Source organism: Aulonocara stuartgranti, assembly GCF_965226115.1.
Source record: "Aulonocara stuartgranti genome assembly, chromosome: 14".
NCBI lineage: Eukaryota > Metazoa > Chordata > Actinopteri > Cichliformes > Cichlidae > Aulonocara > Aulonocara stuartgranti.
In genome coordinates, this window is record NC_138950.1 from 20,960,216 (window position 1) to 20,981,148 (window position 20,933).

The 20,933-nt window shown below is 40.0% G+C and overlaps 1 protein-coding gene across 2 annotated transcripts in view; it reads left to right on the forward strand.

Moving 5' to 3' along the window:
- Positions 1 to 295: 295 nt before the first annotated feature.
- LOC309687214 (leucine-rich repeat and fibronectin type III domain-containing protein 1-like protein) overlaps positions 296 to 20,933 on the forward strand; it is a 187,641-nt gene continuing 167,003 nt past the window's right edge. For both annotated transcript variants that reach the window (XM_082502007.1, XM_082502008.1), the window contains exon 1: positions 296 to 1,618. The gene's annotated coding sequence lies outside the window, so the exon portion shown is untranslated. The remainder of the gene's footprint in view (positions 1,619 to 20,933) is intronic.

Consider the following 20,933-nt stretch of genomic DNA (forward strand, 5'->3'; position numbering starts at 1 on the left):
AACCTAGAGCAGCTGCACCTGAGCTATGCTTAGGGTCAAACAGCGATATGCAGATATAAGTGAGCAGTGTTTGTGCATATGTACTGGCTTGAACCAAGACTACTGGCAGTGATTTTTATTGTCAACAGTAGTGCATTCCAGAACATGAGCAGATAGCCTACCTTTAATAACAACTGATAAAATGTAAGCTTTTTCCTGCTTTGCAGCTGGAACTGCATTCACGTGGTCCTCTTCAAGTCCCTGCTCCACACGTTGAGAACCTATTGACAGTGTGGCTGTCTACTGTGTGTCCTGACAGACCCTAAACTTCAGCTACTGCAGGCTGAGGTCCAGGCGATGGCATCACCCACCGTCGTCATAAGGCATCCATCTGTTATCACCAGCTTGTAATCCCGGAGCAGCGACTTGTCAGTAGACAGAGCAGGACACAGATACGGAGGGAAGGAGACAGACAGGAGCGGGGCTGGTGGGCGTATCGCCTCCCGGGAAAAACCGCCGCACAGTGTGAAAGTAACTGCAGGAGGGACTGCTCATCGTAGCGGATCAGAGCGGGTTTTTAAAATGAGCTAAAGGACGTTAAATGTGGGATTTTCTTTCGCTGCGAAATTTGTTTCTCCTTCCATCTGAAGCTCGCCTTATTCTTTGACCTATAACGCCTCGTCCACCATCCTCCGGCTGCCCGCGGTGTGGTCCTGTGTTTTTCCTCACAGACAACAACGCCGAGAGCAGAGAGAGGTCAAGACAAAGTCACTTGTGTAGAGGAAAAAGGGGAGCAGCGGTTTCACTGAGCTATGTGATTTTATAGTTTCTGTTTTTTGGGGGTGGAGAGAAGAGTTACAAATTCGTGCACCTATTTTGTTTATTTATTTATTTTTTTACCTGTGGAAGACCTTGGGACGGATAACACCTACCCATCATTACCCTGACAGGATTTTTGTTTCAGGCGTCTACAGATGAAACACGAAGAGCTGCGAAGGAGTAAGATTGGACCTTAGGACAGCAGAGGCAGCTGCTGAATGGGGAAGCGGAGATCACCCATAGGGGAGACCGGCAAATGAGTCCAGCGTGGTTTCCTTTACTACACATCGCTTTTCCTCCACTCTTTAGACACGGGAACCCAGCGATACTAACCTCCAGCGTTTGTGTATTTTCCTTCAAATGACCGATTAACAGAGTCTAAACAGAAACAGGGGGGGAGCTCGTATGGAGTCCAAATGAGCGCTCAACGCAGCGGTGCGCCGGTTTAACGGCGTTTCCCCCCTCTCTCTTACAGTCCTGTCCCAGCGGATCACTAGCGGACAGTGGATAGCTGTAGGTTATAGACTGCGACCGGCCTTGCACCCGTAAAGGGCTTTTGATGCAAACTCAACAGGAACTAAATTGAAACGCTTGCCTTGCCCCGTCTCCCCTCCAGCAGCCCCGCAGCGCGGTTAGCCTTGCGCGGTGTCAGACAACAACATAAAAAAGTGGATATATTTTCTTATTGGGCTTGAAAATTATTCCGATCAGAAAGGGGATTATTTAGTATTTTCTTTCGAGTTCTTCACCTGGCTTGAAAAGGGAGCAAATAACCAGAGGAGACATAGCCTCAACAACAGGAGGAGAGGCAGACGCGCAGGTATGATAGTGTCTATCTACTTTTCCCCTCTGTCCGATTATCGCACCATTTTCTCTCCCCGTTCCCTCAACCACCTTCCCCCGTCTGCATGTTCTCGTTTTTTTTTTTTTTTTGTTTGTTTGTTTTTTTAAATGCCGCATCGCTTTTTAGAGGTTGGTTTGTAATTTTAGAAGAGCCGAGTTGAGTACATAGACAGAGAGACAGAAGAGATGGCAGATGGGAAGATAATGGCGCTGGTGGGTTTTTTTCTCCCCTACGATTCAGAGATGGTGATATCCTCTCTCCAGATTAAACACAGGAGGAAAAGAGAGACGGTGAGACGAGAAGGGATGATGTTGCTGAGGGGTAAAGTGTGAAGTAACATGTGTCAAACAGATAAGGAGATATGTTAAGAGACCGTGGCAGGACATGGGGTGAAAAGAGAAGTCTGAGAGTTTAAAGAGGGAAAGGGTGACTTGGTTGTGAAAGAAAGGCAGAACTGAATAACCAAACCGTTGTGGAGACGAGAACAAACAGGGAGAGAAGTGAGACAGGAGGGGCTTAAAGGGATCTGATAGGGGAAGAGGGCAGAAGAGAGGGTGCTGAGGTGGAATACAGAGAAGCAGCAGGAAGAGGAGATGGGCTCTGTGATAGGGAGGGGGAGAAGGCAGGGCATAATGGCCAGAGAGAGGGTTCTGCTGGAAAGGTGAGTAGAGAGAATATAAGGGGAAGGGTGAAAGTAATGGAATCAAATAGAATGAGGGGGGAGTTGGTGAGGTGAGGAGGGGTTAGCTTACTGGTGCAGGTGGGGAGAAGGATCAAGACGCTGTGCAAGAGGAGTGAGGAAAGCTAGAGCTCAAGAAAGCTCTAAAAAGATGGAGGCCAAGTGTAGAACACTCCACCAATCTATGCTGGAGACACTATGTGGTATTATCCAATGGATTGCTGCGCAACTGCCATTGCTGCACCATGGAGACAGAAAGATATAAAGACAGGAGGAGAAACCATTAAAAAAAAAGGCAGGAAGGATAGATTTACGAAGCCAATAATTTAAGTTGCTGTGTCAGCTCATCAGCTCCTCTTTACCTGGTAAATTCTTCCTATCCCTAACTGCTTCATTTGCATTTTGATTGGGTTTTGCAATGGCTCTAAGCCACCTTAAAACACATGTAAACACACATGCAAGAATATACAACGTTTGCAGGGAGGGCTTTTCTGGTTTTCCTGTCTTCATTGGAATGTGTATACCTGTGGCTTAGCTGAAGCCTTTTTTTGTTCTGATAATTCAATCTTTCCTGCCTATGTTGTGTCATTCTTCCTGGCTCGTGTTAGTGCAGCGTGTTTGAATGTAGCTCAAATTGCTGTCTAGGCAGAATATTTTGAAAGATTCAATTGATGATGATATTTTAATGCCTTTCAGATCACAGTGAAGTTCTTTATGCATATGATCAGTATTACACAGTTGGAAGTTAATGGAATCATGAAGAGCACTTGCTGTCAGCATACTGTACCACTGATCATGACCCACTTTAGACTGCAGCAGTAAAATTCTAGTAGAGAACAAAGATTTTGTTGAGATTAAACTTTTAAGCCTTAAACATGGCAAGTATAAACCAAAAAAATTTAAAGCTGACTTTTTTCCACAAACTAACACAAACATACTCTTCATTCATCCTTTTGTATAATAGGAGTTAAAACTCGTGTACAGTGAGGGGACTTAGCTGATCCCCTGGTGAATTTGTAAGTTTGCTTACTTAGAAAGAAATGAAGAGTTTCTAGTTTTTATGGCAGTTTCATTTGAATGGAGAGAGACAGGATGTCAACTAAAACCCCAGAAAAAACAACAACACATTGCATAAAAGTTATAAATTGATCTGCATGCCATTAAGAGAAGTAATATTTGAATCCCTACAACCTAGCCAGAATTCTGGCTTGCATAGTTAGTCAACTGCACATAGTCATGAGCTCAATTCATTATACAAAAAGTGCATGTGTCCACAGAATCAATTTCTTTAAATCCAACCTCTCCACCATCACGTGCAAGACCAAAGAGCCATCAAAGGACATCAGGGACAAAATTGTAGATCTGCACAAAACTGGAACGGGCTACAAGTCCATCAGCAAGAAGCCTGGTGAGAAGGTTACGACTGCTGGTGCGCTTATTCAGAAATGAAAGAAATATAGAATGAACCGTACTTTCCCTAGGTGTAGAGCCCCATGCAAGATCTTGCTTCATGGGATGAGGATGATAATGAGAAAGGTGATGGACCAGACCAAAACTACACAGGTTGTTTGTGATTTGAATACAGTTGGGACAACAGTCACTGAGAACACCACTGGTAGCACACCACAGCGTAATCAATTGAAATCTTGCAGTGTCCACAAGAGCACCCTGCTGAGAAGGCACATGTACAGGCTTGTCTTAAGTTTTTTTTATTTATTTTTTTGTCTTAAGTTTGCCAGTGAACATCTAAATGATTTGGGAGAAAGTACTGCAGTCAGATCAAACCAAAATCAAGCTGGCTTTGGCTTCAACTTGAGTCACTGTGTTTGGAGGACAAGAAATGCTGAGTATGATCCAAAGAACACTGTTCCAACAGTTATAGAATAGAATAGAATAGAATAGAATAGAATTTAATTCAACTTTATTGTCATTGCACATGCACAGGTACAGGACAACGAAATGCAGTTTGCATCCATCCAGAAGTGCTTAGTGATATAGATATATTACAATATATATTAGCAATAATATAGATATGTAAGTATATTACAGAAATGGGTCTATTATGGTATGTTATAATGTACACGGTATGAAGTATGTTATGAATATTCTATAACTATAAATATGTACAGGCTGTAGTGAGTACAAGCTATGTACAGGCTATGAACAGGATATAAATATGAAATAAAAAACTATACAGAAATCTGAGATATACAGTTATACAGAAATGTGAACTATGCAGGTTATAAACAGTTGTAGGATTAAAAATTATCGTATGTACAGAATGATTATTTACACAGAACTATACAGTAGTGCAGTTAAGACAAGTGAGATATGTGGATAATTTCTACAGAGGCTATATAAAGTGCTAGTGGTTGTGAGTGGTGGTTCAGTCCATGTTATTATTGTGTGTTTGAGGGTACAGTTGTCCATTGTGTGTGTGTGTGTGTAGGTGGTTGTGGGTGTGTGTATGTTCAGTCCATGAGTTTAACGTGGGTCAGATGTCAGGAGGCAGAGTTCAGGAGTCTGACAGCTGTGGGGAAGAAGCTGTTCCGGTACCTGGTGGTCTTAGTCCGGAGGCTCCTGTAGCGCCTCCCAGAGGGCAGGAGGGTGAAGAGTCCATGTGATGGGTGACTGGGGTCTTTGATGATTTTCCCAGCCCTTTTCAGACACCGCTTCCTGTAGATGTCCTTTATGGCAGGAAGTGGTGCTCCGGCGATGCGCTGGGCAGTTTTCACGACCCTCTGCAACGCCTTCCGGTCCGAGGCAGAGCAGTTCCCGTATACAGTTGGTCAGGATGCTCTCGATGGTGCAGCGATAGAAGTTCACCAGGATGTCTGAGGACAGGTGGTTCTTCCTCAGAGTCCTCAAGAAGAAGAGGCGCTGGTGAGCCTTCTTGACCAGCTTGGAGCAGTTGGTCGTCCAGATGAGATCCTCGGAGATGTGGACTCCCAGGAACTTGAAGCTGCTCACACGCTCCACAGCCGTCCCCTTAATGTGGATGAGTGGATGTGGGTCAGCATTCCTCCTGTAGTCCACAATGAGCTCCTTGGTCTTCTCGGTGTTAAGCAGCAGGTTGTTTGTGTCGCACCACTCAGCCAGACGATCTACCTCCTCCCTGTAGGCGGCCTCATCATTGTCACTGATGAGGACAATCACTGTGGTGTCATCTGCAAACTTAATGATGGTGTTGGAACCATCAGCAGGTCTGCAGTCGTGGGTGAAGAGGGAGTAGAGGAAAGGGCTCATCACACAGCCTTGTGGTACACCCGTGTTCATTGTGATGGTAGATGAGCAGCTGTTATCCAGCCGGACATGTTGGGGGTGGTTGGTCAGGGAGTCCAGTAACCATTTGCAGATGAGAGAACTGATGCCCAGGTCTGTCAGTTTCCTGATGAGTTGTGAGGGGTGGATTGTATTGAATGCTGAACTGAAGTCTATAAACAGCATTCTGGCATAGGTGTTGTTGTTGTCCAGGTGTGAGAGGACAGAGTGCAGTGCGATGGAGACTGCCTCCTCTGTGCTCCTGCAGTATGCGAATTGGTGGGGGTCCAGGGTGGGGGGGAGACAGGATTTGAAGTGTGCTAGGACCAGCTGCTCTAAGCACTTAATGATGATGGGGGTGAGTGCTACTGGGCGGTAGTCATTGAGGCTAGATGGGTTGGAGTTTTTGGGTATCGGGACGATGGAGGTGGATTTGAAGCAGGCCGGTACCACAGTGTGGGCCAAGGACAGATTGAATACTCCTGCAAGCTCCCCAGAACACGCTCTGAGAACATGCCATCAGGACCTGCAGCCTTGTGGACATTGATCCTGCTCATCACCGCTCCTACATCGGTGGGGGAGAGAGTCAGAGGTTGGTGGTCTGGCGTCATGTCTGTTGTGGTTGTGGGGTTCCCTCGCTCAAAACAAGCATAAAAGTTGTTGAGCTCGTTGAGGAAGGAGACATCAGAGGATGCGGGGGAGGGTTTGGTGGTCCTATAGTCTGTAATGGTCTGGAGTCCTTGCCACATGCGTCGGGGGTTGGAGTTGGAGAAGTGTTCTTCTACCTTCTTTTTGTAATGGTGTTTGGCTTTTTTGATGCCCTTCTTTAGATTAGCCCTGGCTGTGCTGTAGGCGTGTGCATCTCCTGACCTAAAGGCAGTGTTGCGGGCCTTCAGGAGGAGACGAACATCAAGGTTCATCCAAGGCTTCTGGTTGGGGTACATGGTGATGCATGGAGGTGGGAACATTATGCTTTGGGGCTATTTTTCTGCTGAACATAAAAGACGACTTCACTAGAGTGAGTGGCCAACATCTTAGATGGGAACCTCCTTCCCTCAGCCAGAATAATAATAATAATAATAAATTTTATTTATGAGCGCCTTTCAAGTCACCCAAGGACACTTTACAATAGGATAAAACACTTAGTAAAACAATGGCAGAATAAGAACAATAAAATAACACTGAAACAAACTGCAAAGGCAATAAAGGAGTGGCTAAAGAAAATGCACATTCACATCATGGAGTGGCCTAATCAGCCTCTAGATCTCAATCATATAGAAAATCTGAAGCTTCAAGTTGCCAAGCAGCAGCCAAGAGTTTCTGTAAAGAGGAGTGAGCCAAAATCCCTCCCGTCATATGTGTAAAACGGGTGACTAACTACAGGAAACATCTAAATTCTGTGCTTGCCAACAACAGGAGAGTTCATTCGGGCGGTTAAGAAAAACTAAAATTGGATGAAAGCCATGTTTTATTTTCATTTCTTAATGGCAAGAAGCACAGTTTTATGAAAATATGACATGAAATATAAATATGAAATATTTTCACCTGAAGCAGTTAAAAATATAAACTATTGTGTCCTGGAATTACTGGAGGATGTGGATGAATGTATATTTATTACTATAGGTTATCTTCCCAAAAGCAGATGCTCTGAGTCCATGAATGATGTTGTTGGTTGGTTAAAAAAATGGACGGTTTAATGATCATAAACAGACCAATTTGCACTCTGAAGTCAGAGAATCCATGACACTGCTCTGAATATTAATATATTTATTCATGTGAGAAAAGCTTTTTGTTTTCACGAGTGGAAAACCAATTTAACTGTTTTGTTTTGGGTATTTTGAAAAAAACACCTTTACCCATTTGTGAGTCAGAAAATCAGAATACATGCAAATGCCTTTGTTCGTTAAGTGCAGTGGAGACCAAACTCATTGCTGAAAGCGAGAAATAAATGACAGACCACAGGTTCATTGGATTTAATTTCATAAAGTAAAAGTAATAATTTTATTGGTCATTACGGTGTTTCAGTATAACATCTGTTTCATCACACCCCAGTCCTCAGTATACAGATGCTAAAAATGGTAAATATAAACCTAATACCATAGCTGCCCCAACCACAGAATTTTATAGGGTCTCAGTATAAAGCACCAGAAGACAACTGTTCTTGTGAATTGGTGCTCTATAAATAAACCTGAATTGAATTGAATTTGGTTAAAGTTAAAGACAGAGGAAAGCGTGATGGCTGCCTATGTCATAGGGTATTGAGATGTCCCTACAATGGTACTACATTTTGAAAAAAAAAAAATTACACAACTGAGTCTTACCTGGTTGTCAGCTATCGATACAGCAACAAGGAGACATGTTGACAAAGCACCAGGGATATAGCTGTGTGGGGATTTCCACAGTGAACGACAAAATTTTAATTTACCACTTTATTAGACGATTCGCACTAGCATAAAAGAGGTATTTCCTACACAAAGTATTTGGTAAAGAAATAGGTGTAAAGCAGTAAAGAGCTTCACAAAACGACTCTTGTATCAGAGAATGGGATCCATTAGGCTTAAGAAGATTTGGAAAGCCTACGTGATCTGTCTGATTTTTTAATCCCATTCATGTGTGTAGGGAACCAACAAAAAGTCTTGGCCACACATGGACTTGGTCCAAAATCACTACCTACTCTATGTACTACCACTGGGTAGTAGCGTACACAGTCATTTTGCTTTTTCTTGTACTGTGTGATGAAAAGTAGTTTACAACTGATCTCTATCCAAGCGACTGGCAAGACATTGCTTACCATTATGCCGGCCTCAGATAATCAAGTGTACAGAAAGTGAAATATTACAACTGCTATGTGTAATGTGGCTGTATGCTTATCAACTCCTATGTGAGTAGTACTACGAGTATTGGATTTACTAACTTTTAATTTTTGGTTTTACTAGAGGAATGTTTGTCAGTATTAATTTGTTTTGCTGATTCATTTGATGAGTTTCAATTATGCAATTTTGCAAATAACTCACTATGTAGTCCTCTATGCCACAAAGGCTGTAGAGATTACTGCATGACAAGGATTTTGGACAGAACCACGCTCTCTTTTAAGTCCACCTTGGACAGTTTTGTGCTTAGTGGTGGTTTTGCTCTTGCTAGAAAATTCAGCATCTTTACAGCTCACTGAATTAATGATGTTATATATTATGTTATATTTGTCGTGCTGTGTGCCTAATATATCATGTTCTTTAATGCAATTTGAATCCAATCTGTTGCTATGCACTGGGTCTTGCATGGTTGGCTCCACAATCTGATGCATAAAGAGCGTTCAGCTCCTTAGTGATTGTGTATGCGTATGACATATTAATTAAATGTATTTTAGAACAAAAAAAAATCCCTCTCAAAACTATTTTATGTTATCTTATTTAGTTATGTATCAATTTTTAGGCAACATTGCTTCACTTGTACTTAACTTTCACCACAATTTCCTGCTGTAGAGAATTTCATCTGTACAGCAAATCATCTGATCTATATCTCTGCAAGATAGCCATTAAGCGTATTTCTGAAAAATGTAAATAACAGACTTTGAAATGGCTTTAGTAAAGACAGTGGATTTGCATGTTGTGTGTAAACAGTTCTGAGGCAAATATTTCCTACATAGTGGAGGGACAGAGACTTGTGTCCCTTCATGATTGCTCTGATTTATTTGGGTTGTAAATGCTTCTATTATGCCATTACTTTTAACCACAGTAGTCAAATGTGTACTGTACAATAATTCAGGTGATTATAATTCAGATAATCAAACAGGTGGGTCCTTCTTTCAGATTGAGAGCACCAGAGGTGGGTGATTGATGGGAGACATGCGACTATAAAAAAAAGCCATAACACTGCTGCTTCTGCCAGCTGACAATGCAGGGTTCTTGATCATGTTTACAGTTTATTGAACCATGCTGAGTCCAAGCTGGAAAACGGAAAGCTTGATTTGGCGAGGAAGGAGTGGATCGAGGTTTTCAGAAGCGTGGACAAGAATCTGTCTCAGTCTTGTGTATTTTTACAGCAGCACAATCAGGTACTGTCTCTATTAATAAAATCATACGATACATTACAGAAGTGATGAATACTGAATGACAATAGTGCTCCATTAGTGTGAGTCCGACTTTTCATGCTCATAATTTATCAATTTATGATTAGCTAGAAAAGCAATCAAAACCCTGCTCAAAATACAGTAACTTGGAACAATAAACCCATTTATTTTTTGGCATCATATAAAATCCTCTCCTTCTGTCAATGTCAGATTGAAAAATGAACCTGAAGAGAAGTGTAAATTCTGGAGGAGTGTAAGACCAACTGATTGATGCCTCTGTGTGAAAAAGTCAGCAGAAAACAAATGGAACTCACACAGAGAAACTCACTGAGTTTTAGAGACCACGGAAAATCTGTTTCATCACTGTGGGGAAGCAATGTATACATCTATAGGGTGCAAGGAAAACACATGTAGTGGTTTTTGTAATGTTTACATTGTTGAATCCAACTGGATTATGTGCAGGAGTTGACCTTTATTCAGTGAGGCAGGTAAGTTAAGACCAAATTCTTTGTTTGCATAAAGAAGACAAACGAGAATGAAATAAAAAAAAAAGTTAAAAAAAAGTAACGGAAGAAGAATGACAGAAACTTAGGGAGAGACGAGGAGATGGAAAAAAAAAAATAATGAATATTTTGCAATAAAGCTGTAGGTGTTAAGACTGTGATATGGCATCGTGCTGTTTTATAGTTTTATGTCTTTTTGATGTATTCAACACAGTGACATGCTGTCCACTACGGCAGGGGTTTAAATGTCTACACAGTCTGTGCGTGTGCGCTCGTGTCTCTGTACATGCGCATGGCAACAGATGCTGGTTCAGTGGCGCCATCCCACCTCACCAGGGAGGAACAGGAGAGAGATGCTGCTGAAAAGAGAGAGAGGTGAAGAGAAGGGGGGGGGGGATGGTGCCAGGAGAAAGAGAGGGAGAGCAAGAGGGAGCTGTGTGCTGAATGCCAAGCAGCATGGTATTAGAATGGTGCTGTGTTGAGCAGGCAGGCAGTGGTATACAATATTGCTCAGCTAAACCACAGTCAGTTTTCTAACTTTGTCTACAGCAGGTACAACATGGGCTATTTTTGCTGATTTATTGTGACCATGTAAATCAATTGTGTCAGTGTAGAAAATGTTAACCTTCTTCCATACCCTCCATCTAACATAATGTACAGAACATCGGCCTAAATAGGTTGTAGTAGCTATGAATACCTCTTTTGTCAAGAATAATATGGGGATCTATTTTTATCATCCTTTGACCCACCTTGCCTTGCCTTTGTCTCTTATATACTGGTGTGCATCAGCAATCTTTTTGCCTGTAGAATGATTGGTCCAGTTATTTCCAATTCCCATACAATACCTTTGCTTTGGGTATCTGGAGATACTCAGCATCAAACAGTGACAATTCCATAATCTGTATTCCTGTATTGGTAAGACATTTGCTGTAAAAGGAGCCTGGAATTGAGAGATAAAAGTTGATTTGTTAAAAATAAATACATAAATAAATAAATCAGCTAAGATTTTACAGCTATATTGAAGCCACAAAAATACATCTGGTCATATTTAGATATGTAGACAACATATTGCATTAAAATATTAATATATTCCCATTGTCCCACTGGTGCTTCCATTAATTATGTGTATAACAGGGCGTTTGCAAAAATCACATTGGACAAATCTTGCTTATGGCCACGACTATAGTGGAGATGGTTAGCTCGCTGAAATTAAACAGAGCTCCAGATTAAGTCATGAAAAAAATATATATATAAAAAAGCAGAATTTTTAAATGAGCTGCAAACTGCAGTTAAACACACTTGCCATTACTAAAGACATATGTTGTTGCTTTGCAATTACAGTATTGATCAGTTGTTTTTAATGAAAGGCTTTTACTGTGAGTGCATCCTTTATGCGTTTAACATTTAACAGCATGCAAACTGCACTGGAGTCGTTTGAATACTAAATAATAAATATAAATCATTTAAAGAAGCATTTGAACTGAAAGTTGAATTTTGTTGACGTATTGACGGATGAACAAATATTTCTTAGCAATGCTCACAGTAATGACATCATGCTTACTGCATTGATTTGCTTTTTACATTACATAAACTAGATTACCAGTTTTTTGTATTCAAACTTTATTAATATTAAGTTGCATAATGTTATGTGAATTATTTAGGAGCTGAAAATGGATAATTGATTTAGAAAAAATGTTTCCCCAACTCACTTCATTTTTCTTTAAAACAGATGTTCTCCGTATAAATGTGGGTCTTTCTGTCTGTTGGCATGTGTTCGCATGTAACTGTACGTCCTGGTCAGGGTGACAGTGCAGACCTGACAAGCTAACCCAGATAGTGAGGGGAGATAGATTGAAGAGGAGTGTCAGCTCTCTCCTCTATATCTCTACATCTATTACTTGTGTCTGACAGAAGCAGCACTGCATGATGGATGGATGCTCCACTCTATCTCTATCCACTTCTCACTCCGCTCACTGTTTTCCTCTCACTCACGCATTTTTCACCACTTGGTTTTCCTTCATCTACCTGTCACTTGCGTGCATCCATTTTTTTTTTTTGTGTAATTTGTCTTTCTTCCGCTATATATTTCTCTTCCGCTGTGATCAACTTTCTTTACTTTTGGTGACAGCAGGGGCACGGTTGTGGTAGTATGTGTTTGTTTATGGGCAAGCGTTGAAGTGATAATGTAGAGATCTGCAGCTGGAGTTTCAAATTACTGTGACAGAATGATCTATCACTTTGTTGCTGCTTATCAGTTGTTGCTTACATTCACTTCTCTATACTCAGTGCTGCAGGCGGTTTTTCATAGTAAATGAACATGAAACAGTGCAGCGCACAGAAGGTAAAAACAGGAAATCTGATGCAGTTTGAAAGACATGTTTGATTGGCTGGGGTTGAAAATATAGCCTGTAAGATAGCTTTATTTAATGGGTTCCCACAGTTATTTTTCTTTTTTAGGAATGATGAGGTTATGTAACGGCGAAGTGTCCGTCCCTTCACAACTGACCAGAATTGCTAGTCCTCCAAGGCTATTGGTCAAATATTTGTGCAGCTTGCACACGATGATCACCTAAAGGGTCTTCACCCAAATTGTGTTCACAGTCAAGGTCATATTGGTTGTTATATTATGGGCACTTTTCCATTTTTACAAAAATTGCTGCTTCCCATAGAGGATTTGTCAGATTTTAGTGAAACAAGACTGTTTTTTCCCAGAGATGACTGTTTACAAACCGATTTGACTTCTCAGTGGATTTTAATTCACATTAGTTTGTGCAATACAGCCAAGAAAACCTATCACTTTCTTTCTGTACTTCACACATTATAATAGCCTGTGACATATCATGAGCCAGATGAGCTAATGCGTTACTGATGTTTTTGTTTTCTTTTGTTGTTTTCTTTCGTTTTTGTTCTGTTTGTGTGTTTTTTATTGCAGTTATATAGTTTGCTGTATAAATTGTTCATGTTACATTGTAACACCAGCAGTTGGAGTCACGTTACTAAGACTTTGCATGTACTGTGAAAAATAAACAAAAAATAAATATAAAATTGACCTTGCTAATCAATTCTTGTTGGAAGGATGAGAGGCTGAGAGAATTTCCTTAACCTCCCAGTTTGAAGGGTTATCACTACACAAGGTATAATTATTCTTACACGTTTTGAAGTGCTGGAGTATCTTTGTGTCTCTGTCTAAAGTTCATACTTTCTGAAGCCTGTTTTAGATTTCGAAAGCATCTAAAACAGGCTAAAATAAAAATAAAAAAAAACTAGGCAGTCAAATGCTTTTACGTGTTATCTGACAGACAGTCCCCTGATTATGCTTGTTAAAACACTGAAATTGCACAAATATGTAGGTGCAAAAGAAAACATCATGAGCTGTTGTTTAAATACATAAACCTTCTCATTGTGATCTTAATGACAGTGAATATTTACCATAGGATGTGATGTGGGCTTGTTGTTGTTGCATTATCTGTGGCAAACAACAGATAAACAGTTTGCCATCCTGAAGTCATTTTAGCTACACCTGAACTCAGGAGAAACACCTGGTCATGGGTTTTTGAAGCAGCAGCTAAAAACAAAAGTTTTACCCCTCAGCCTTGATGCTGAGCCCACTCAGCAGTTCACAGAGTGGGTGTTTATTAACGCAAGCTAAAAGGACAGACCCTGCTGGGTTGAAATGGTTCACTTGGCGCACCATGAACCCGATACTCTGCAACATAGTTCGAGGAATAATTAGAGACTTTAGAGGGCAATCTTCTGTAGATAATGGCACTCTTAAGGACAGGAAGCTTATAAAGCTCAGCAATAGTTCTAGCTTGTGCAAAGTATGTTAATGAACTAAGAAACTTAAATAAAATAATAATTGTTTAGCGGTGCTGGAAGCATAGCTTTAATCTGGACCACTTTATAATCTGACTCTTAGTCTGATCAAAATGTCCTTGCACTGCATTTTGAATGTCTGTTCAACACTGTTGCTCTCTGACTTCACATTCGCAGTATTGACTGTGCAGTCACTGTATTGTATGCTTAGCTAGTTACAATTCCCTCATGACACACTGTGGGAATTATCTCACTGTTGCTTTCTGGAAAGCTTGGCAGTGCTAATCAGAAATTGCATTTTTAGCTCCCTCTGAAAGGCAGAGTACTTTGTAAGTGCTCAGTGTGTTCGTATGTGAACATTATAAATAGATTGAAAAGAACACTGCGGAAATTCTTTAGATCAGTAAAGCATCAGATAATGCGTGAAGCTGGTAATGAGACACTTCATTTATGTATAGTGTTATGAACTGGGCGCGAGGTCGGGGCATCGCACATGAGAAAAAGTAAACAAGATTATTATGAACCTAAATAAATAAATAAACAAACAGGATAATGACATCAACAAAGGCTACAAAACAAAACTGCTAGGTGACCTTAAAGAACAAAAGAGAGGTCAGTGATCAAGCTGGATAACTAGTGAGGTCCAAATTACATTGCTGTATGCCATTTTTTAAGGTAATAGTCCTTCTGTTCTCTGCTTACTGGCTCCTAAACCAAGAAGCCAGAACCAACTGTTAGCAGACAAATGGGGAGGGATCCCAAATATGTTACCGAGACCTCGTCCATCCATCAGTTTTCCTTATCTGCTTATCCAGTTCCTGGAGTGGGAGCACAATGTGCTAGGTCAGGAGAGGTACACCTTATTTTGCCGGAGCAACACAGAGAGACAACTGTTCACTCCTACGGTCCTTTTAAAAACCTAACCTGCTCACTAGCAGCTGAACATGTAAATAGTAGTTGACACGGTATTATTTTGTGTATTGGCATTCAGTTTGAAATTCTAGCGTTAATCTGATCCTACTGTGGACTGTGGGAGGAAGCTGTTGCAGCCAGAAAAAACAGCCACAAGGTTAACATGCAGACGATACATAGAGAGGGGATCCAGCCAGCTGGTGGGTTTGAACCTATGACCCTCTTGACAGTGTTAACTGTTATAGTACTGTACTGCCCTTCCTGCCACCCCTTGCAATATAAAGCCATCCTACATTTGCTTTTTAAAATATATGTGCAAAGTCTTTTTGCTCTCAGCATCTAAGAGATTTTTAATTTATACAAGAGCAGAATGTGCATTAGATTTCTTTTGAATATGTATGTGTACATGACATAAACTGTCTGCAGGTGCAGGTTAACACGAAAATCTTTCCATGTGTTTACATGTAGACATGCAGCAAAACACAACTTATATATACGCATATGGTTAACCTCTTATTCTACATTCGGTTCAGGCTTACCATCCCCACCTCTTTCTCCACTTTAAAGGTGCCTGTGAAGCTCCTGCTGCACGCTGAGTGTTGGTTTGATTGACAGTGGCTTGTGCTGGTGCCTGTGTGCGAGAGCACAAGCAGGAGCTAATGTGGTAAACAGCTGACACTGCATCATGAGGTGGGGAACCACTGATGGAAGCTAGAAGAAGCCAAACACAAAATGTACCACAAATGTACCCTAAAAATACTAAATATCTATGATAATGAATACCTATTGTTGAGTTAACATTATTGTGTAACATTTTATAGGGTTCTTTTGGTTTATTTGCATTTTTAAAAATTCATCACTGCCTGTTAAATGGCTCAGTAGACTTTCTCTTCAAATTCCATTTATGTAAATAAATGTGACAAAGAGCTCCTTTCATGATGATTCAACAAAGAAGTATCACCTCAGTGTATCGCTGACTCCATAGGTATTTGTACAGGGAAATAATGTTAGGTTTTGGTTGTGACAGAAGCCTTGGTTCTGATGGATGATGGTTCAGTTCTGATGGATAATGCCTATAATAACCAGCTGGTTCACTAGACCAGCATGTGGCTAAACACCTGGACGAGCCCTTCCCCTCTGCTTGCCCTCAGTTAGATCAAGCTATCTTCATCTGGGAGCTATTTGCTGCTGTTGTGCTATATACTCCATAAATCACTTTGTAGTGAAGTACAAATTACTCAACAAAAGCAAAATGGAAGGATTGTTAAGCCAAGATGTTGGCCTTTACGAATGGCATTTTGCAAAAAAACAAAAAAACAAAAACAAACCCTGATTGGTCTGATTTATGCAGATTTCCCAACATTAGTGTTCTAGTTCAGGGTGAGTATCATCGGTGCTCACGGGACATTTATAGCTTCGGTTTAATGGTGCAAGCCTTTACAGGTTTGAAACTGTGTGAGTCTGTGTGTGTGAGTCGAGTGTGTGACAGCTGTAGATGCCCTTGTCCCAGCTGTTCTGCTTTGCAGCCAACTCATTGAGCTGGCAGCTGTTACAATAAAGTTATAGGGTGTTGTCTCTATTCTTTCCCATGATAATACTGTGATAAATCTGGATTATTCATACTCCAGATTCATCAGTCTTATCTGGTATTGGTATTGGCTTGTACACTTGCCAGCCCACTCTATTGTGAGGATTACAGCAATACTGAGACTTAATGGTAAAAAACAATACACAATTTATTATTTAAATCACTTATAATATTACTATTAAATGGTATGTCAGTTCTGTTGTAACTGATTTTCTTTTCCCATGCTGTGTGCACTGTGCTCTCTGGAGTTTCTTCTTTACTTTAGGCTCGTTATCTTCAGTTCAGGTTATTTATTTAAAGAGTCACCACAATGAATCATGAAGCGGATAATCTGGGAAGTTAAAATCACGGTGAATACTTTAAAGTTTTAGTGATATTCGAGGGCAGTCTAGGAAAAGTAAAAAGTACTAGAGGAGAAAATGACAGAATGTTTATCAGTATTTTGGGGGGGCATGCAAAGTTGTTCAGTCAGTCTATCCTGAAATGATTCAGGAAAGAGGACAGCATCTGGAGGACAGTAATATTAGGGTATTTTAAATGGCCATGGTGCAGGAACTAAGATTTCAACATAAGGTGCATCTTCATCTCAGTAAGAAGAGGCAGTGTTGGTGTGTTGATTTAAAATGCACATGCCCACCTAATAGCTGTCCCTCATGTCCTCTTTAGAAACCACATTCCTACCACATAGTATATGTTAAATGGATCAGCTCATGAACAAATGCGTATTGCTAATTAGAACTTAGCAACTCACTGAACAAGGTAATGTAAGGTAAATAAATGAGGTAAAATGTGTGGGTTTATCCTGAGTGGAATTTTACCCAAGAGCATCCGATTACATTAATGTCAGTTTTTTTGTTCTTTGTTTGTTTTTGTACAGTATTCAAATGTTTCTTTTTTATTCCTTTGACTTTATAGAGACTTCAGTAACTGATAAGGTTGCAAAACATGAAATAGTCATCCTTGCAAACAAGAAAACTGTGCTCTTAAAGACAAAACCATGATCTTTTCTCAAATTTAACCTTTAACCTTAAATGAACCACATTTGATAAAAGAAGACAAATACATGGCATGCACAACGCATAATTTGTGTATGACATGTCCAATGGATGCATTATTGGTATAAATGCCTTTAAGTCAGCAATTTAAAAAAGAACTACAGCATCGTGGGGTACTTGGAATGCAAATCCACTGAAATCCGTTGCTGATAAAATGTGAACAAATTGTACTGAAAAAAACCTCAACTGTTTTTTAATAAACAAAATCTTAAGGATTATGGCCGACCAGCTTAGTCTAAGACTGATTAATTGAATAAAAGCTCAGATGTATAGTGAACACGCTTTTCCTGTCAAGTGGTTTAAAAAAAAACTTAAGATGAAAGTGTGACCTCCAGAGTGAATTCTCTTTCTCTTAGACTGGTTTTAAAGATTCCTGTGATTATTTATAAAATATAAAAAAAAAATTAAAATACCGCAGCGTTGTAGTTGAAGACATGCATTGTTAACTAAACAGAAAAGTTGAAAGTCCACATAGACTGAACTGTCTTGGAGCTTTGAGGAATAAGATCCATGGACATAAACTGCACTGCTCAAGATCACAGAAACTGTGTGTATGAAATCTTCTTTATAGTGACTTTTCTCTGATTTCAGTCCCCAGGGTTTTAAATGATCACAGGAGCTTATTGTCACTCTGAACCAAGGTTTGGATCTTTTATTCTCTCACTCTTTATTTTATTTACAGTGAAAGTGGGGAACTTGCGCTTGCAGTTAAATGAGGTGTCGATCCACCACAAAAATGGAGACATACAGCTGAAAAGTTGAAGCAAACATGTTTTTTTGCCTTTCACTGTGATTTTCTTTATAAAGAAGATACAGTTTTATATCTTCTACTTGTTTTTTTTTTTTAAAGCTGTTACACTTTCATGTTTAATTTTTTTATATGTATTTAGAAGTTGAATCCGAGGTCATATTATCATGGGATCACATTGGCTAAGACACTGGGTATGGTTTAATAATTACTATCTTATTACATGAACACTCAGTAACCAGTAGATCAAACCTGTCTTTGAACTCTGTCTCCGTTTTAATCTAAACTATCGCCACCATCTAATTTTTTATGATTGTATTGTAGCAAATCGCTCTGACATCATATGTGAATATTGTCGTCCAGTTTGCATCAAGTGCAGACTGACAAACACACCTGCTAGCAGGGCCGTGCAGAGACGTTTAAAGGGGCGGGTGCTCAAAGTTAAAAAGGGGCACATTGAACCAGGCTGAATAACAACACATTCATCAAGAATCTAATATGGGATTGCATCATACTACATCACTGTTGCAAGGTGGCCTTGTTGTCTTCCTCCTTCATCTCCTCATCTCATCTATCACTCTCCACTTGCTGTCCATCTGAGAACAAAGCACAATTTGCTATTGCAATAAACTATTATTTAATTATCCACACTTAACAACTCCTGCACTTAATCTATAATAAAATGATGACAGAAAAATGTTATAGAAGCAAAACATTCCAGTTGTGCTTATTATTATTTTTATACTGGAATACCTCTCCAACAACTGGTACATGTGTTAATGTTACCTGTGCTCTTTGTAATCCAGCTGCTGAGGGATCCACTGCCTTTAGCAGCCTCACACAGCTCCTTTTGTTACTGTTTCCTCCTCATGTCCTTACCAGGCATGTCTGGACAATGTTATATCACGAGTAATAATTTAAAAAGTCTATACACATAAAACACACACATGCACACACACACAGTGACATTTTAGACCTTCTTCAGAACACTTCAGAATACTGTATATACTATGGCCACAAGTTTCCATCATGGTGCTGATCCAGAATCCTTCCCTTATTATTTATTATTAGAGCTACAATAATAAAGCAGTGAGGGGAAAAAAGTAATGAATATGAAATAATGTATTTATGATGATTCCATTTGTTTCACTATCCACTCTGTGCAGGGGCAAAGCTTATTACATTTTTACAGTTTTTTCTGAATGCTTAAACCCTAACTGTGATTCCTGTAGCACAATCTCTAAAACTATTCAGACTTATAGCAAAACCACTCACTGAGTTTGCAAAACTAAAAGCACAAAAACTGCTTTGCACTCAGTTTGCAATTTTGTAACACACACTTTGCAAAACTGTAGGCACAATTCACTGCACAACACTCAATTACCAAATTTCCAACACACTCCTAGCAAAAGTATACACATGTATGGCTATCATTAACACTAATTTGCCAACTGTCTGGCACACTTTCACATGTGAAAACTTTCTTAGATAATTAGTTCACTTTGCAATCAGCCTAAGCACTATATTACAGGTAAGCTCTGTGTGCGGAGTACAATGGAGGGAGAAGTAGAGGAGGCCGAGGAAGAGGACGTGGAGGTGAAGAAGTAGGATGAAGAGGACAACAAGGACAAGGAGGAGCAAGAGGAAGACGAGGAGGGGGGAGAGGAAGATGAGGAGGGGGAAGAGGAAGGGTAGGAAGAGTAAGAAATAGAATTGCTGATGACATCAGAGCTACAATAGTGGACCATGTAATCAACCGTGGAATGACCCTGAGGGTAGCTGGCCAACGGGTCCAGCCTAACTCGAGCCGCTACACTGTAGCAAGCACCATAAGGACATCTTGAAATGAGAATCGGTTAGTACAGTCACTTCGCACAAAGATTTGTAGCACTGCCATATGCCAATGAGAAACACACCAATACCATTGATGTAAAAATACTGAAATTGTTACTTTACAGAATTGCTAGATGACCAGATGCTGGGGGCAGAGGAAGCATGTTCACTGCAGACCAAGTAACCCATATAGTCATTATGGCGATTGCAAATAATCCTATACTTGGAAATAAACACTTGTGTTTGTTTTGATGTGTGTGAATAAACACCAGTACTTGAAGTTTGGATCCCTCTATGCTTATGGATCTATGACAGAAGTAGCTCAAACTGACATAGCCTACCTTGTGCACAGAGGAAGCAAAAGCCAGATGTGTTTTGTATTCATACCATCAGTGTGCAGTTGGCGCATTGTGTGCTTAGTAGATGATGGCTTGTGTGTACTGTTTGATACGGAAACACCATTTTTACGAAGGTGTGAAGAGTTAATCTAGCTGTGTTTGCTTTTGCAAGAGAACTACAATGTTTTGATTATTGGGTGACAGGTTTTCTTATTTGTGTGTAGAGTTTTGCAAAATTAGCCAATAGTTACAAAAAATGTGCTTACGCAATCAGAAAAAACTGTAAACTGTAGAGATACAATAATTTTACTGCTGTAAAATCAACATTTTCTCTTATTTAAAATATAAATCTAATATAATCTGATTCTTAATGTATGTTCTTTAAAATACAGTGTGTGTTTAAATATCATAATTATAATAATCCATAATTATGTGGACATGCATATTAGAAAGTTTTTAGTGAAATATAAGCCCTCCTGAAAAGCAGGAAAA